Source organism: Mesocricetus auratus, unplaced genomic scaffold, assembly GCF_017639785.1.
Source record: "Mesocricetus auratus isolate SY011 unplaced genomic scaffold, BCM_Maur_2.0 Super-Scaffold_4256, whole genome shotgun sequence".
Classification (NCBI taxonomy): Eukaryota; Metazoa; Chordata; class Mammalia; order Rodentia; family Cricetidae; genus Mesocricetus; species Mesocricetus auratus.
Genome location: NW_024429182.1, coordinates 16,904,617 through 16,920,065, shown reverse-complemented (window position 1 = coordinate 16,920,065; position 15,449 = coordinate 16,904,617).

Here is a 15,449-nt window from a genome sequence, read left to right as displayed (position 1 = left end):
ACCACCCTGGGTCTTGGCTTGGCCTGCTGCTCATGGGTGGCTCTGGCAGGTTATTTAACACACGTGAGCTCTGTTGCTTCGCCTATAGAGTAAAGATGAGATGGTTTCACAGGAGGCTTGTGGGCTTGAATAGAAGCGTCCACTGGAAAGTAGTCACTGTAAGCACACTGGCCTTGCACATGCTTGGCAAGCACTCTTCCCATGAACTCCACCCCTGCGCCCCCGGCGTCATTATTAATAATTGTGTGTGGGGTGAGCATGAGTGATGATGTGGAGGGCTTGGAGGTCCGGGGGTCTTTGTAGATCAATCACAGGGGCATCTGACCAAGAGACTAAGGGGAATGGGCTGTGGGCTCTTTGGGGTGAGTCTGGGTGGGGTACAGGTGTGTAGACATGTGGCTGCTGTGGGATGTCTGGGCAGACTTATGAGAATTGGGGTGGTAAATATTGTGACCAGAAGTGAGCGTCACCTGTCACTGTGAGTATGGGTTTGTGCTTGTGAGATTCCTTTGTGTCTCTCGGAGTATATCTGATTGCTCTGGAGCCTTCGATGAACATGCATACCTCAGAGTATGTGCTGGTCATGCGGGGCATGTGTGGGACAGTGTGTCTTTGTGTCCCTGGCTGTACATCTCAATGTGAGTCTGGCTGAATGTGCCTTTGTCTCAGTCATGTGAGTGTGATGGCGGTGTGTGGTGCTTGGTGTGGCTGTGTGTGCCTGTGTATGTGACAGTGTGTGTGCGTGTGCGAGCTTGAGTGTGTGTTTGGTGAACGGCTCTGCTGCCTTAAGCACCTTTCGAATACATTGGCCACAGCTCATTGAATCCTTTAACAATCTGACTCTGCTCTTCCTTCCCCGCTTTTTCTAATTCAGTTCCTCTTATTACAAAAATAAAAAATAAAGCACTGCCCCTTTCCAGTGGCTGGCCCTGCGGAGCCCCTGCCTCGGGACCAGCCTCGTTTCACTCCATTTCGGAGAAAACGGGAAGTCGGTAATTTTAAAAAATATTTTCTACTTTATTTGGGATTTAATGTTCTTACAGAATCCTGCTGCCTCCCTCTGTCCCCCCACCCACCCTCAGCCCCGCATGCAAGAGGTGTAATGGCCCGTTCAGCATATTAGGGGAGCCAGGCATGTGCGTGCGTGTATGAGTGTATGTGCGAGTATGTGTGTGTGTGTGTGTGTGTGTGTGTGTGCATGTGCGCTTGGATAAAAAACACACAGAGTTCCACAGCAGACAGACATACAAACACACAGCAGTTCAAGTATACATTCAGACGTGACCCCAAGCTCTTCACCCTAATACTAACGCACCCCACATTGACAGAGAGCCATCCTAGGTCCAAAGACACACTCAGCGTAAACAGAACTCAGAACAGTCACTGGGAACATGGGAAGTTAGGCGGCCAGAGACAGGAGGAAGGAGAAAGACACAGGCGCAGTGAGAGACAGATGGGAAGTAGCCCTGTGCCAGAAAGCGATGTGAAGGGGGGGGGGGTCTGACCATCGCTCGCCATGAGTTGCCCTGTTTAGTCCAGGAAGCACTATGTGGTCAGGAATGGCTGTTCAAGGTCATACAGGGTGGAAAGAGAAAGAATTCTATACCCTGTTTGGGGGGAGGGGTCCCAAGGAAGTAATCTATCTGTGTGTGTGTGTGTGTGTGTGTATGTGTATTTGTGTGTGTGTGAAGATATGCTGCTTTGTAAAAGCATAGAAGTGCCATCCATATATGAAGCCCAACAAATATTGGCAGAGGCTGACACAGAATGAATGCAACTGTATATGTGTAAGTATGTACCTGAAACCCTGATATATAAAGTACTGTAAGAGCCAAATGTAGGGATCCATGCTCCTAATTATAGCACATGATGAAACCCATTATTTGGGGGGAAGTAATTAAAAAATGAATAAAATAAGCAATCCAGACCCCCCCCACTAAAAAGAATGACAGAATGAAGGGAGTCTCTGGGAGCTCCAGTGTGGGAGGTCCTGGCCAGACCAGAGAGCTCAGCCCCTGGCAAGACCAGAAGCGACAATGGCTCTCTGGCAGGGAGGTGACTGGGGCCTTGCCCCTGCCCACGGCCATCCTTCTTGTTTGGGCCCTGTTGGCTGTGGGCTGTCTAGGGTAATGAGTTTTGTGAGTTATTTTAAAGTGCTCCCTGGGAAAAAAGAAACAAAAGAGCTGTCTCTGTGCTAAATGTGGGACAGGAAGGAGGAGGACAATAGTGGCCAGAAACACAAGAAAGATAGATGGGCATGCCGACTAAACACAAACTGATGAGTGGGTTTATTTCTAGATAGACCAAAAGACAAATGGAGACATAAATAGACGTGCAGATAGACACACAGACTGGCCTGGGTAGGCAGGCAGGGAGACAGTTCTGAAGACTGACTGACAGATAGGACAACTGACAGGCAGACTAATCAATAGACAGACAGATGGACAGCTGATCTCTCAGAGAATGGATATACAGCCTGGTGTGCAGAATGGAGCAGGCTGTACTAGTGGCCTGCTCAACCGCCCTGCCTCACTTCCTGGCATCCCTTACCAATGGGACCACTTTTGTTTGGTGTTTGGAGTCCCAAGTGCTTTGAAGACACTTGAACTCTTCTCTTGCCCCAAAGATGAATCCTAACTGCTCATTGGAGTATCCTTATAGTCCCATTTCTTTTGCCAGGGATTAAGAATAGAATAATAAGCCTGGCGAGGTGGGGCATATCTTTAATCCCAGTACTGGGAGGGTGACTAGTGGCCAAAGTACTTGGCATCAGCAGGAGGCTCCGAGTCTGGGGTCCTAGAACCACATAAAGTGGTAGTGTTCATCAGAGATCCCAGCATTCTTGTTTCAAGATAGGAGGCAGAGATGGGAACACCCGGGAGCCCACAGGCCAGCTAGCCTGGCCCACAGCGGCAAACAGTGTGAAGAGAAAGGCCCTCACCCAAGGTTGCCCCTGACGACTCCATGTCACTGTGCATATGTCCCCCCACTCACACCCACAATCACATCGTTTAAAGGGACACATGGGAGACCTGACCCTTTCTCTGGGGATTTTGCATTTTGCTGTTTGAAGATATAATGTGTTGAGTTGCTGAGGTTTTTTGATATCCTGAGGCCAAAACTCAGGTTTGGCCTGAGTTCAGAAGCTAGTGGGCAAAGATCAGTAGAGGAGATACATGAAAGGGATCTAGGTGCAGATAATACCTGTTGGTTACATTAATGAATTTGAGAATCTCTCTGGAGCCGGGTGGTGGTGGCGCACGCCTTTAATCCCAGCACTCGGGAGGCAGAGGCAGGTGGATCTCTGTGAGTTTGAGGCCGGACTGGACCGACAGCCTCCAAAACACTACAGAAAAACCCTGTCTCATAAAACCAAAAAAAAAAAAAAAAAAAAAAAAAGAGAGAATCTCTCTGTCCCCAAATATCTTGCTACATTAGAGAGCAACTTTCTTATTGTCTAAGCCCCCTTTGGAAGTTCTGTTATTTGTAGCTAAGAGCATTCTAGTACTGCACAAAACAGCCAACAATTTGGCAAAGGACACAAAATGGAGAGACGGATGAGAATAGGGAAAGACGTATGGAGGAAGGTGACCAATAGTAGACCAGTAAGGAGACTGACAACAACACATAGACATAGGCGGGCTCTTGACAAAGAGACAGCCTACGGCAGATACAGGAATTCTGGACAGAGCAGCCACAGTGGGCTAGGTGAATAGCACTGTGGCCTGGAACATGGAGGCATAAGTGGAAGGACTGACAGATGGAGACACAGGAGTCCTGCAGGCACTGCCACTGTCTCCCGGAAACCTTCAGTCTGCAGAGGATTCTCCTCCATGCACCTGTGCCTACCTGTGAACAGCCCTCTGTCAGTCCTTAATCACCTTCATTCTGTTTCATGATAGGTTCTTAGTGAGGGTTTCTGTTGCTGTGAAGAGACACCATGACCACAGCAGCTCTTAAAAACCATCTAATTGGGGTGGCTCACTTAGTTTCAGAGGTTTAGTCCATTATCATCATGACTGGGAGCATGGTGGCATGCAGGCAGGCATGATGCTGGAGCTGAGACTTCTACATCTTGACCAGAAGGCAGCAGGAAGTAGACTGAGTGTCACACTGAGGGAAGCTTGAGCAAAAGAGACCTCAAAGCCCACCCCCCACAATGACACACTTCCTCTGACAAGGTCACACCTATAATTAGTGCCACTCCCTTTGGGGCTATTTTCTTTCAAACCACCACATTCCACTCCCTGGCCCCCAAATGCTTGAAACTATATCATAATGCAAAAAAATGCATTCAGTCTGACTTCAAAAGTCCCCATAGTCTATCACAGTCTCAACAATGTCTAAAAGTTCAGTCTCTTCTGAGACACCATCTCTTAACTGTAATCCCTCTGTGAAATCAAAAAGCTGATCATATACTTCCAACATATAATAGCACAGGATGTGCATTGCCATTCCAAAATGCAGGGAAGGGAGCACAGCAAGGAAATACTAGACACAAGCAAGACTGAAAACCAGCCAAGCAAGACTGAAAACCAGCCGGGCAAACTCCAAATTCTGCATCTCTGTCTGATGTCAGTTCAGCTTTGTTGACTGCAACACACTTTTTTTTCTCTTGGGCTGGTTCCACTTCCTGTTAGCAGCTCCCCTCAGCAGGTATCCCACGACTCTGACATCTCTAACCACTTGGGTTCTCCAAGACAATGCAGGCATCAACTTCACAGCTTCATGTAATGGCCCTTCTACTAGGCCTCCGTTCAGAGACACCCTGACACACTCCTGTCCTCAGTGCCATTCCTTAGGTGTGGAGGCAATTTCCATAACCCATTTCTTCTATCCTTAATCCTAAAGACAGAACCATATGGCCAAAGATGCCCAGTTCTGCTGTTTGCTGGGGCTGGAACATGGCCCTCTTGTTTAATTACATCTTCACCACTTTCCTGCTTTCTATGTTCACTACCTAACCCTGACTGTTCTTGAACTTGCTCTGTAGATCAGGCTGGCCTCAAACTCAGAGATCCACCTGCCTCTGCTTTTCTAGTGCTGGGATTAAAGGTGTGCGCCAGTATACCTGCCTCTAAGCTTTTCTTTAATTCCTTTTCACAAGTTGGAAACCTAGCTGGGTGGGGACTTGCCCTGAGGTTACCACTCCCTTTATTCCATTTCTTAATCCACTTTTCTCCTTGAACACAGGATTTAGCTCTATTCCACTTCTTGGTGTTCTTTCTCCCCTCAAAAATTTCTGTTTGTAATTTATCCTGCTCAGCTTTCTCCTTTTCATTATGTACCTTCATTGGAGTTACCACTAATATCTACACAACAGAGTCTATACTAGACTGCTTTGAGATTTCTTCTGTCAATGGAATTAATCCAAAACTCTTCACTTTAGCCTTAGGCAGACTCTTTGGACAAGAGCAAATGGTAGCCACTTTCTTCACCAAAATATCAAAAGAACCATCTCTGACAGCATACTAAAATTCTGTGAAACATCTTGAGTGAGCCCCCATAGCTCAAATAACTCTTAGAACCTCTGTCTTCCTTGCTCCTACAAGTGTGGCCCATTAAGCAGTGCTTTCATAACCCAAAGTACCAAAGTCCAAATTCCTCCAAACAAACACATGGTCAGGCCTATCACAGAAACACCCAGTCCCTGGTTTGAATTTCTATCTTAGGGTTTTTATTGTTGTGAAGAGACACCACGACCACAGCGACTCAAAGAAAACATTCAATTGGGGTGGCTCACTTAGTTTCAGAGGTCCAGTCCATTATCATCATGACTGAGAGCATGGTGGCATGCAGGAAGTCACGGTGCTGGAACCGAGACTGCTACATCTTGACAAGAAGGCAGCAGGAAGTCGACTGAGTGTCACACCGAGGGAAGCTTGAGCAAAGGACACCTCAAAACCCACCCCAACAGTGATATACTTCCTCCTACAAGGCCATAACTCCTAATAGGGCCACTCCCTTTGGGGGGCATTTTCTTTCAAACCACCCCGGTTCCTTGAGGATGGAAGTCATCCGATCTACTGTCAGTGTCTCCCTTCAGACCATTGCAGATCTGAGCATGCAGTAAGTGCTCATTGCTTATTTTGGGAACGAATGGTTGTAGATGTAGGGAAATAGGGACTGAAGGAAAGAGGGAGGGAGGGCCAAACAATAGGAAGGTGAACAGATATTTTGGTGAAGAAGTTGACAGACCATCAGGGAGGTAGATGGATGGCTGCACCATGTAGTTATCTACATGTCAATTTCAGATGGGCAGATGAAGAACAGGACGATCAGTTTACAGATAAATCAAACACGGTATGGGGGATGAATATAGATGCAGAGATTGCTGACAGGCAGGCGGGTGTGTTATGGATGTGTGGATGGATGGCCAGCCAGATGGTTAAACAGATCTGAGGACATGTAGGAAAATAAGGTGGACAAAGGCAGGGACATAGTCAAACCGGCCACTGTAGATATGCGGCTAGTTATACCAATTAAAAAGCAAGAGGAGAAAAACGGGCATGTGACTGCATGGACTCACAGAAAGACAGAGGAGAAACCAAGGAGCTGAGGACTGGAAGGCTCACCAGAACCCACAGATCCTGATGCTCACGTTTATCGCCTGTTAAAGATTTCTATTAATATGTCATTTTCTTGTTTGGAAAAATATTATCCTAGCTCCTTCTGTATACCCTCAATCCCTTTTCTGCCTCTCTCTTCTCCTGGCCTTCTCTTCCTCTTTCCCTGTCTTCCTCTGTCCCTAAGTGTCCCTATAGCCATGGCTCAAACTCCACCTTCCACAACAATCAGATGGCACACTATCCCAGTGACAAGTGCTGCCTCTGAGCAGGGTCTGAGTGTAGAATGGTGGGCAGTATGGGAACATGTCTTTACTCCCTGACCTCCTCCTGGTCACCCCAGCTAGTCCTCTACACCTGGAAACTACGTCTCAGCCCACAGTTCTCCTCCTCTTTACCTCTCCTGCCTTCTCCTGCCAAGAATCCAAGCCCTGAGGTTACATCCCTGAAGTAAGTTGCCTTTGGGTCTGCTCAGTCCCAGGCCAGGGCACTCAGAACTGGGAGCACGCTCAGCGCCAGTATCTTTGTTGCATGGAAGGGATTGCAAGTTAGTGCAGGAAGCAGCAGAGACGGGCCTATGCCCTCCTCACCTAAGCCTGCCTCCTCCATGTTTGTGCCTGCCTCAGCTCTTGAGCACTTTGTGAATGGCTTCCAAGTCTCCAATTCAGTGATTAACTATTTGAGGCCCAGAGTGCACCAGGGACCACCTGGGACTCTGAGGGCAAACGAGACGCCAGTTGAGTCCCATTTCTGGGGGTTTCTTCCTTCTCTACATGGATCTTGCTTGGAGTGTCTCTGCTTCTCTTAGAGAAGTCAAGGAATATTCATGCAGAAGTCTTCATGTAGCCAGGCTCCCCAGCCCTCCCTCTAGCTGCCAGAGTCTAGCAGCTTTTAGCTCCTACTGCAGACATCAAGAAAACTGGTTTTTGAAGCAGGCCACTTGCAAGGACCATCTCAGGAGGCCATCCCAAGAAGATTCTCAGGTCCCCCAATTCTCTTCACAGGACCATGGGTCTGTCAGGGACCAGGGAGTGGTAGAGGAGACTTCACATGGATGTAGGCAGAAGACACCCCCATGTACTCCCGTGAGAGCCTCAGGCCTCATCTCTGCCCTATCACACTGGCTGGTGTTTCTTCCTGCAGTGTGTTCCAGTAAGGTCTCCTGTCAAACGTGGTCAGTGTGACATTCAAAGTTCTGTTCAGCACAGTTCCAGGTCTGCCTTTTCTGTCCCCACAGCTGTTGGACTAGCTTTACCCCCCCTCTTCCTAGCTGTGTGAACACAGTAAACTGTGTAACTTCTCTGTGCCCCATTTCCTCATCTACAAAATGAGGTTACTAATGGTACAACCCTTGCAGAATTGTCAAGAGGACTGAAGTCGTGTAAGAGGGGCACTTTAGAACAACACGGCAGACAGACTGTAATGTGAAAGTCATTGCTTTTCTGTTGTGCTCTGTCTCTGAGCCATTGGTACCGAGTGACTCCTTTGTGGAAAGGATCCTACTGTGATGTCATTGGGACAACCCTGGTGAGAGAGGAACAGGCCAGAGGAACAGGCCAGAGGCCGGTGATCCAGGAAGTAGATTGGCCTGTCACTGCTGGGCTTCCAGGCCTGGTGCTGCCTTCTGACTGGAGGACTAGGGCCTGGCGTTTGGACATTGTAACTCAGATGTGACGTTGCCCTGGCTGAAAGCCATTTGAGCATGAGTAACGTGTTCTCAGAGTGGTCACAGCCTTTGACAGACAGGGCACTGAAATCTCACCGCCATGTGCCCGCCTCCATCGGCTGAAATCAATCCCCTGGCCTCACGGTGTGGTTTGGGGGCTACACGGGGGAGGGGTCAGTTGAGTACAGGAGAACAACAGTCACCAAATTAATGACTCACCTGGGGTCAGGAAGTCCAGGGCTACCTGGAGATGAATTATCTGGTTAAGAAGCCATGACCGGGTGGATCAATGGGGCCGGGGTTTGTGTTTTATTACCACACATGCCCCTGGGGCTGGGGCTCCCAGGAAAACCTGCCTTAGAGCCCATGAGGACTGTGGTCTTTCTCAGGAGTGCCCAGGCCTGGTTCTCTGAGTCTTTGAGGAGCTCAGAGCCCAGTGGGAGATACAAGCCTTGATGGCCCTCCAGGATTGCATGCTAGATGGAGATTAACATGAAGGGAGCCCTTGAGTGAACGGCTGTGGAAAGGAAAAGAAGGAATCAGGACCCGGCCCGGCACAGTGGAGCCAGAACAACCTCTCAGCTGTTTCCCACGCTTTTGTGTCCCCACAGACGGGACGTGGTGGCCACAAGAAGCAGGCTTCATCTTGGGCAAGGCCACTCCCTTTAGCTGAAGCTATTCTCCTGTGGGGACACCACCCCCACTACTCCCTTTAGCTGAGGACCCTCAGGAAAGGCATCTGGGAGAGCTGTTAGCACACCCCCAAAATCACCTTCTAAAACCGGGGAGAACAGGGCAGACATAGGAAGATTTCCATCTGAGGCATTGCCTGGGCTGATTTCAGAGGAAGCCGGGGGGATTATAAAGGCCAGCAGTGAGGAGCAGGGCACACAGGGAACTGAACTTTCCAACAAAAGGACAGCATGTACTAAAACCCAGAGGCCGAAGTGTCGCAGAAGAGGGATGCAGCTGGGTACAAAGGTCTGCTGCTCCGCTCCACTACAGACCTTGAGTTTCTAAAAAGGGGATTTTAGAAGAAGTATGGCATTGTAATTGCAAGCTGTGCATTAGAATAGTTTCTGTGGCTGTTTCCCAGGTTCGAAACCATGCTTTGCCTCAATTCCTTATCTGTAAAATAGAGATATACCAATGTTTCTGCAAGACATCATAGTAGAAGGACAAACACGGTTGATGAGGCTTGTCCTTCTGTACACACGGTTCTCTTATTGGTTAGTGAATAAAACACCGATTGGCTGATTGGCCAAGCAGGAAGTATAGGCAGGGCTAGGAGATGAGGAGAATTCTGGGAAACATAGGCAGATGCCATGTGAGACCGGGAAGGTAGGATGTACCGGGCCCTTCTCCGGTAAGATAAGACCACATGGAAATACTTAGATTAATAGAAATGGGTTAACAATTAAGACAGAGATAGCCAATAAGAAGCCCACGACACCGGCCAACAGTTTCATAATTAGAAGAGTGTCTGTGTGTTTACTTGAGGCAAAACGGCTTCAGGAACCCTACGTTACACACAGTCAGCAAGAAACAGCCTTCTAGTCTGGTAGTCCCGCCTATACTTCCTGCCTGGCTACTGGCCAATCAGCATTTATTCATCAGCCAATAAGAGAAACATATTCACAGCACATGGAAGGACATCCCCCATCAGAGAAGAGGGATCAGGGTACACCCTTCAGGACACATCCCCTGGTTACCTACTTCCTCCAGTGAGGTCTCTCCTAATATCTACTGTCTCCCAATAGTGTTACCTAATTATGACTCTACTCCATAATCAGCCACTTCCTTAAAGTCCTACCTCTGAGTGTTGTGATGAGGATTGAGCCTTTTGGGGAGACACTTCATATACAAGCCAACACTATCCCAGACCAGACTGAGATGGCAGGGGACAGCTGGTGGAAATAAGTACCAGAGAAAGATGAGACAAGACAGAAGAGCCAGCAAAGGTCAGTTTAGAACTTAAGAGGCACAGTTCACAGGACTCGGTGATAGCTTGGATGAAGGACATGAGGAAAATGGGCATTTGTAGGAATCCCCAGTTTGGATCTTGGTGTGTGTGCCTCTCCTCCCAGCTGTGCCGTTTCTCTGGACCAAGATTTTGTTTCATTTTTAAACATGTGGTGTATGTTGTGCATGCGAGCATACGTGTGTGTGTGTGTGTGTGTGTGTGTGTGTGTGTGTGAGCATGCTTGTAGAGATTAAAGATCAACTTTCAAGAGTCACTTATCTCCTACCAGAGCAAGTGTGAAATTCAGGCATGTTAATGCGGTGTCCAATGCAGGTGTGCAGTGCAGGCATGTAAGTGCAATGCTCACAAGAGGCCAGAAGAGGGCATCTGATTCCCTGGAGCTGGAGTTAACAGGCAGTTGTGAGGCGCACAACATGGGTGCTGGGAACTGAAGTCCCATCTATTATTTTAAGATCTATCTATCTATCTATCTATCTATCTATCTATCTATCTATCTATCTATCGTGTATGAGTGTTCCCTGTATAACATCTGCATGCCAGAAGAGAGCTTCAGATCCCATTATGAATGGTTGTGAGTCACCTTGTAGGTGCTGGGCGCTGAACTTGGGATCTCTGGAAGGACAGCCATTGCTCTTAACCACTGAACCATCCCAATCTTAACACCTCTCCAGCTCCTGAACCTGTTTCCTTCACTGTGGGTTCATTTGCAGTTTCTAGAATTTTATGTAGATGCAATGATAAGGTGTGTGTTATTTACTCTTTCTGGATCATCTCACACATCCCAGTTACACAGAAACTGTTTGGCAATATCGCACATATCAATGACTCTCTCCTTTTTATTACTGAAGAGTAGTCCCATCATATGAATACATGACTCTTTGTCTCTCCATTCACCTGTTGACTTAGGCTGCTTCCCATCTGAGCTATTAACAAAGATGCTGAATGAGTGTGCTTTTCTTTCTTCTGAAGGCGGGGCTCCTGGGTCAGACGGTAAGTGCACATCACACTTGAGTGCCACGTATCTCACACTGTTTTCCAGATTGGTTGTGCCGTTTTACACACTCGACAGCTGTGTATAAGATTCTTTCTTTCTAATTTATATTAACTTCATTCCAATCACAGTTCTCCCTCCCACCCCTCCCCCCGTCCCCGCTTTGCCCCCCACTCCACCAGCTCACACCCATCTACTCCTCCCAAAGGGTAAGGCTCCCATGGGGTGTCAGCAAAGCCTGGCCCACTAAGTTGAGGCAGGATCAGCACCCCCCCATCCCTGCATTAAGGCTGAGCATGGCATCCCACCATAGGGACAGGGCTCCCACAAGCTAACTGTTCATCGCGCTAGTCAACATCTGATACACTGGCTTTTCATTCCAGGCTTTGCAGTGGGCACATTGAAGCACATCACAGTGATTTTTCAGTGCATTTTCTTTGTACCTATTTTTTTAAGTTATAGCTGGGGTTCTCAGTGGGCAAGGCACTGGCCTCACACCCCAATGCATCTAGTTGATTCCGAGACTAGGAGCTGGCACACAGGCCTGCCATCCTGGAGGAGAATCAGGAGTTTAAGATCATCCTGGCTTTAGCTAGCTCTAGGCTCACCTAGGCTACATGAAAAAAAAGCCTATCTCAAACCCTACATCACAGCAGAAAGGTGAAACCTCACTGTAGAAGAGACGGCTTTGTGGGGAAAATGCTTGCCACACAAACCTGGTCCCAGACAGAACGGAAAGTTGTTCTCTGACCCCCCACTCTCTCTGTAGCCTGCTTACACTTGTACGCACACTGCCACATCCTATACACACAGTAATAATAATAATAATACACTCAAGTTTTCCAACATTTTAAATTGGAACTGAAGAGGTAGGAAGCCACTAGCAGCCGATTCTTGTCTCTGCTCTGATCTTTCAGGTTCTTACTGCAATATCTGACTCCAAATTTTGTATTGATAAAGATTCATTAGGTTTATGCTTCAGCACATGCATACGTTTATATGGGTGTGTGCACATGTGTTTACACATTTCTGCACACCTGTGCATGGACACCCTGGGTAACACTATGAGTCTTTTTTTTTTTTTTTTTGGTTTTTCGAGACAGGGTTTCTCTGTATTGTTTTGGAGCCTGTCCTGGAACTCACTCGGTAGACCAGGCTTGGTCTCGAACTGACAGAGATCCGCCTGCCTCTGCCTCCCGAGTGCTGGGATTAAAGGCGTGCACCACCAACTCCCGGCTCTATGAGTCTTTTCCACCTTATTTTTCTGAGACAGAGCTTCTCACCAAGCCAGGAGCTCACTGATTCAGTCAGGACTGGCTGGCTAGTGAGTTGCAGATATCCACTGCCTGCCTCTGCCCCAGAACTAGGGTTAAATATACCATGTTGCACCCAGATTTTTATGTGGTTATGGAAGAGCTGAACTCAGGCCCCAAGCTTACACAACAGAACTTTACTGACTGAGCAATCTTCCAAGTCCTTTACTGTGCTCTCATATTAACAACTGTTTCGCTGGGTGTGTACATTGCAAATAATTTTTCCTTTATGTGGCTCAACTTTTTGGTTTTATTGTGTTTGTTTGGGACAGGGTCTGACGATATAATGTAGGCTGACCCCTAACTTTTGACCCTCCGGCTTCCACATCCAAAGTGCTGAGATTACAGGTGTGCGCCGCCATGCCAAGCTTACCTTTTTAAAAAGCGGTGGTTTTTGAAGAACAAACATTTTTAATTTGATTAAATTCAATTCATTGATTTTTTTTAAAAAAGTAGTGTATATTTTTGGTCTTAATTAGGAAATCTTTACAAAATTTGAGCTCTAAGGTTTTACTCTTGTCTTCTTATGGAAGTTTGTTGTTGTTGTTTTGTGGTGGTATATTATTTATGATTTATTAAAGCTTGCCTGAGGATTCAGAAAGCAAAGCCAGCCTCAAGCTATAGGAATCAGGTGGTGGTGGTACACTACCAGAGAGTGACTCAGAGCTCACACCTTGAATCCCAGGAGTTGAGAGGTATGAAAGGTGGAGGCACTCAGTCTGAGAGTTATTCTCTAGCCATGTTGAGGAGAGCACAGCAGTCTGAGTGAATCTGAGGAGCAGTGACGTCAGGAGCAGTTTGAGGATCGCCCCCTTGGTCTAAGATGAGGTAGAGGTAAGAGCTAGTGTCTGGCTGCTTTGCTTTTCTAATGGTCAGTCTCCAGGTCTGTTATTTATCATGCTACGTGTTTTGTATCTCAGTCTGGTCCCAAACTGCTATGGGGAGGATGACTTTGAGTTTCTGACCCTCCCAACTCCTCTTCCTGAGTTCGGAGGTTACAGGAATGTGCTACCACACGACCAGTGTATGCGCATTGGGAAGCCAAGACACAGCTTCCTGCATGCTAGGTCTGCACCGTGCCTGCTGTCTGAGATGTACCTCCTGCTCACAACCGCTGTATCGTGCTTGCTCTTGCAAGCGGCTATCAGTTGTCCCAGTGCCATTTGTTGAAAAGATTATCCTTCTCCACTGAATTACCCCCTACTTTTGTCAAGGAGCAATTGACCATCTATGCAGTTTCTATTTCAAGATTGTACTCTGTTGCATTGATTTATTTGTCTTTATATCAGATGTATGTATGGCTTGAAATCGAGTAGTGAAAGCTTTCAACTTCATTCCTCCCCAAAGTTGTGTTTACTCTTTGAGGACTTCATCATTACCATGTGTATTTTAGAATCCATGCACCAATTCCTAAAAAGGAAAAGTCTGCTGAGATTTTGAGGTTGCATCTGTTCTATATATAAATTTGTAGATTATTACTATTCCAACAATAATGAGTCTTACAGTGGATAGACATACTATTTTTCACAGGCTATTTAGGTCTTCTTTCAACCATGTTCTTATTGTACTGGAATTAATTTGTTTGGAGTGTGTGTGTGTGTGTGTGTGTAAGGGGCCGTACATATGCATGTGAAGACCACAGGTCAACCACAAATGTTCCTCAGGCATCGTCTACCCTGTTTATCGAGACAGTTTTTCACTGGTACCCAGGGCTCACCAGCCATGGGTCCCTCATATCTGTTTTCCCTGTACTAGGTTTACAAGAACACAACACTAACTGCCTTTTATGAGCATGTTGGGGATTGAACCCTGGTCTCCATGCTTGTCCAGCAAGCACTTTACATCAACTGAGCTATCTCCTGGGCCTCAGACATGCCCCCGTCTAGCTGAGAAACCCAGGGACTAGTCCGTGCTAGACAAGTAGGAGACCACTGAGCTATAGATATCCCTTCGGCAAGCTGTGCTACAGTCTCCCGTCTTTACCACTGCTTCATTGTCCAAGATGCTGACTGGAACTCCAGCATCCCAGACTTGAAGAGAAGAAAGGCAATCCATCCAGTTCTCTGCACAGTGAGGGTGGAGCCTGTCTCCCGGCAAAGAATCCGCACACGGCTCTGGCTACCAGCTGAATAACTTACACTCCTCACTCTAGTGCTGCATGAATTTTCACCTGTCAACCCAGGATCCGTTCACTATTTGGTCTTTGGCAACAGAACTCATATCCACAGAGGAAAATCATCCGGGATTTTTTAACTCTATTTCTTAGTATACCTTGAAGATAATACATCATGGGATTAATTTGTAAGCAAACAGAAGATTCCACAGGAAGGTGGAGAACTGGGCACTGCCTGCCTTCCCTTTGTTTCCCCCACCCTGAGAGGCTTGTTGGACTATGACGTGACCTTAAAGATGCAAGCACTTGTTGAGGCTATACAGGGACTGTGATCCGGGGGACAGTAGAGTCGCCATACAGGTCCCAGATTACCAGGCTCTAACATGAATTTACTTACACAAGAACAAACCTTTTATCTTTAAGCCATTGTAATATGACTGCATATCATCATCTTTAATCAGACCAATACATCTGTTTATAGCTCTATATATGGTAACCTCAGCATACTTTCTGATCTCCTCTTATTCGAGCCCCCTACAAAGATGTTACGTTCTTACCATACTGTGCTGTTTCTTTATTTTGTGGTTGGGGAGAGAGCAGGAGAGGGTGCTCATATGAGTGCCAGTTCATGCACACATGAGTGAACATGTATGTATGTGGAGACTAGATGACAACCTCCGGCACCATACACTTCATTTTTATTTATACTAGTGTTTAAATGTGTGTGTGTGTTTATGTTCATGTGCCTACATAAGGTCAGAGGACAGCTTTCAGGAGTTGGTTCTTTCTTCTATGGTGGGTTCCAAGAGCTGAACT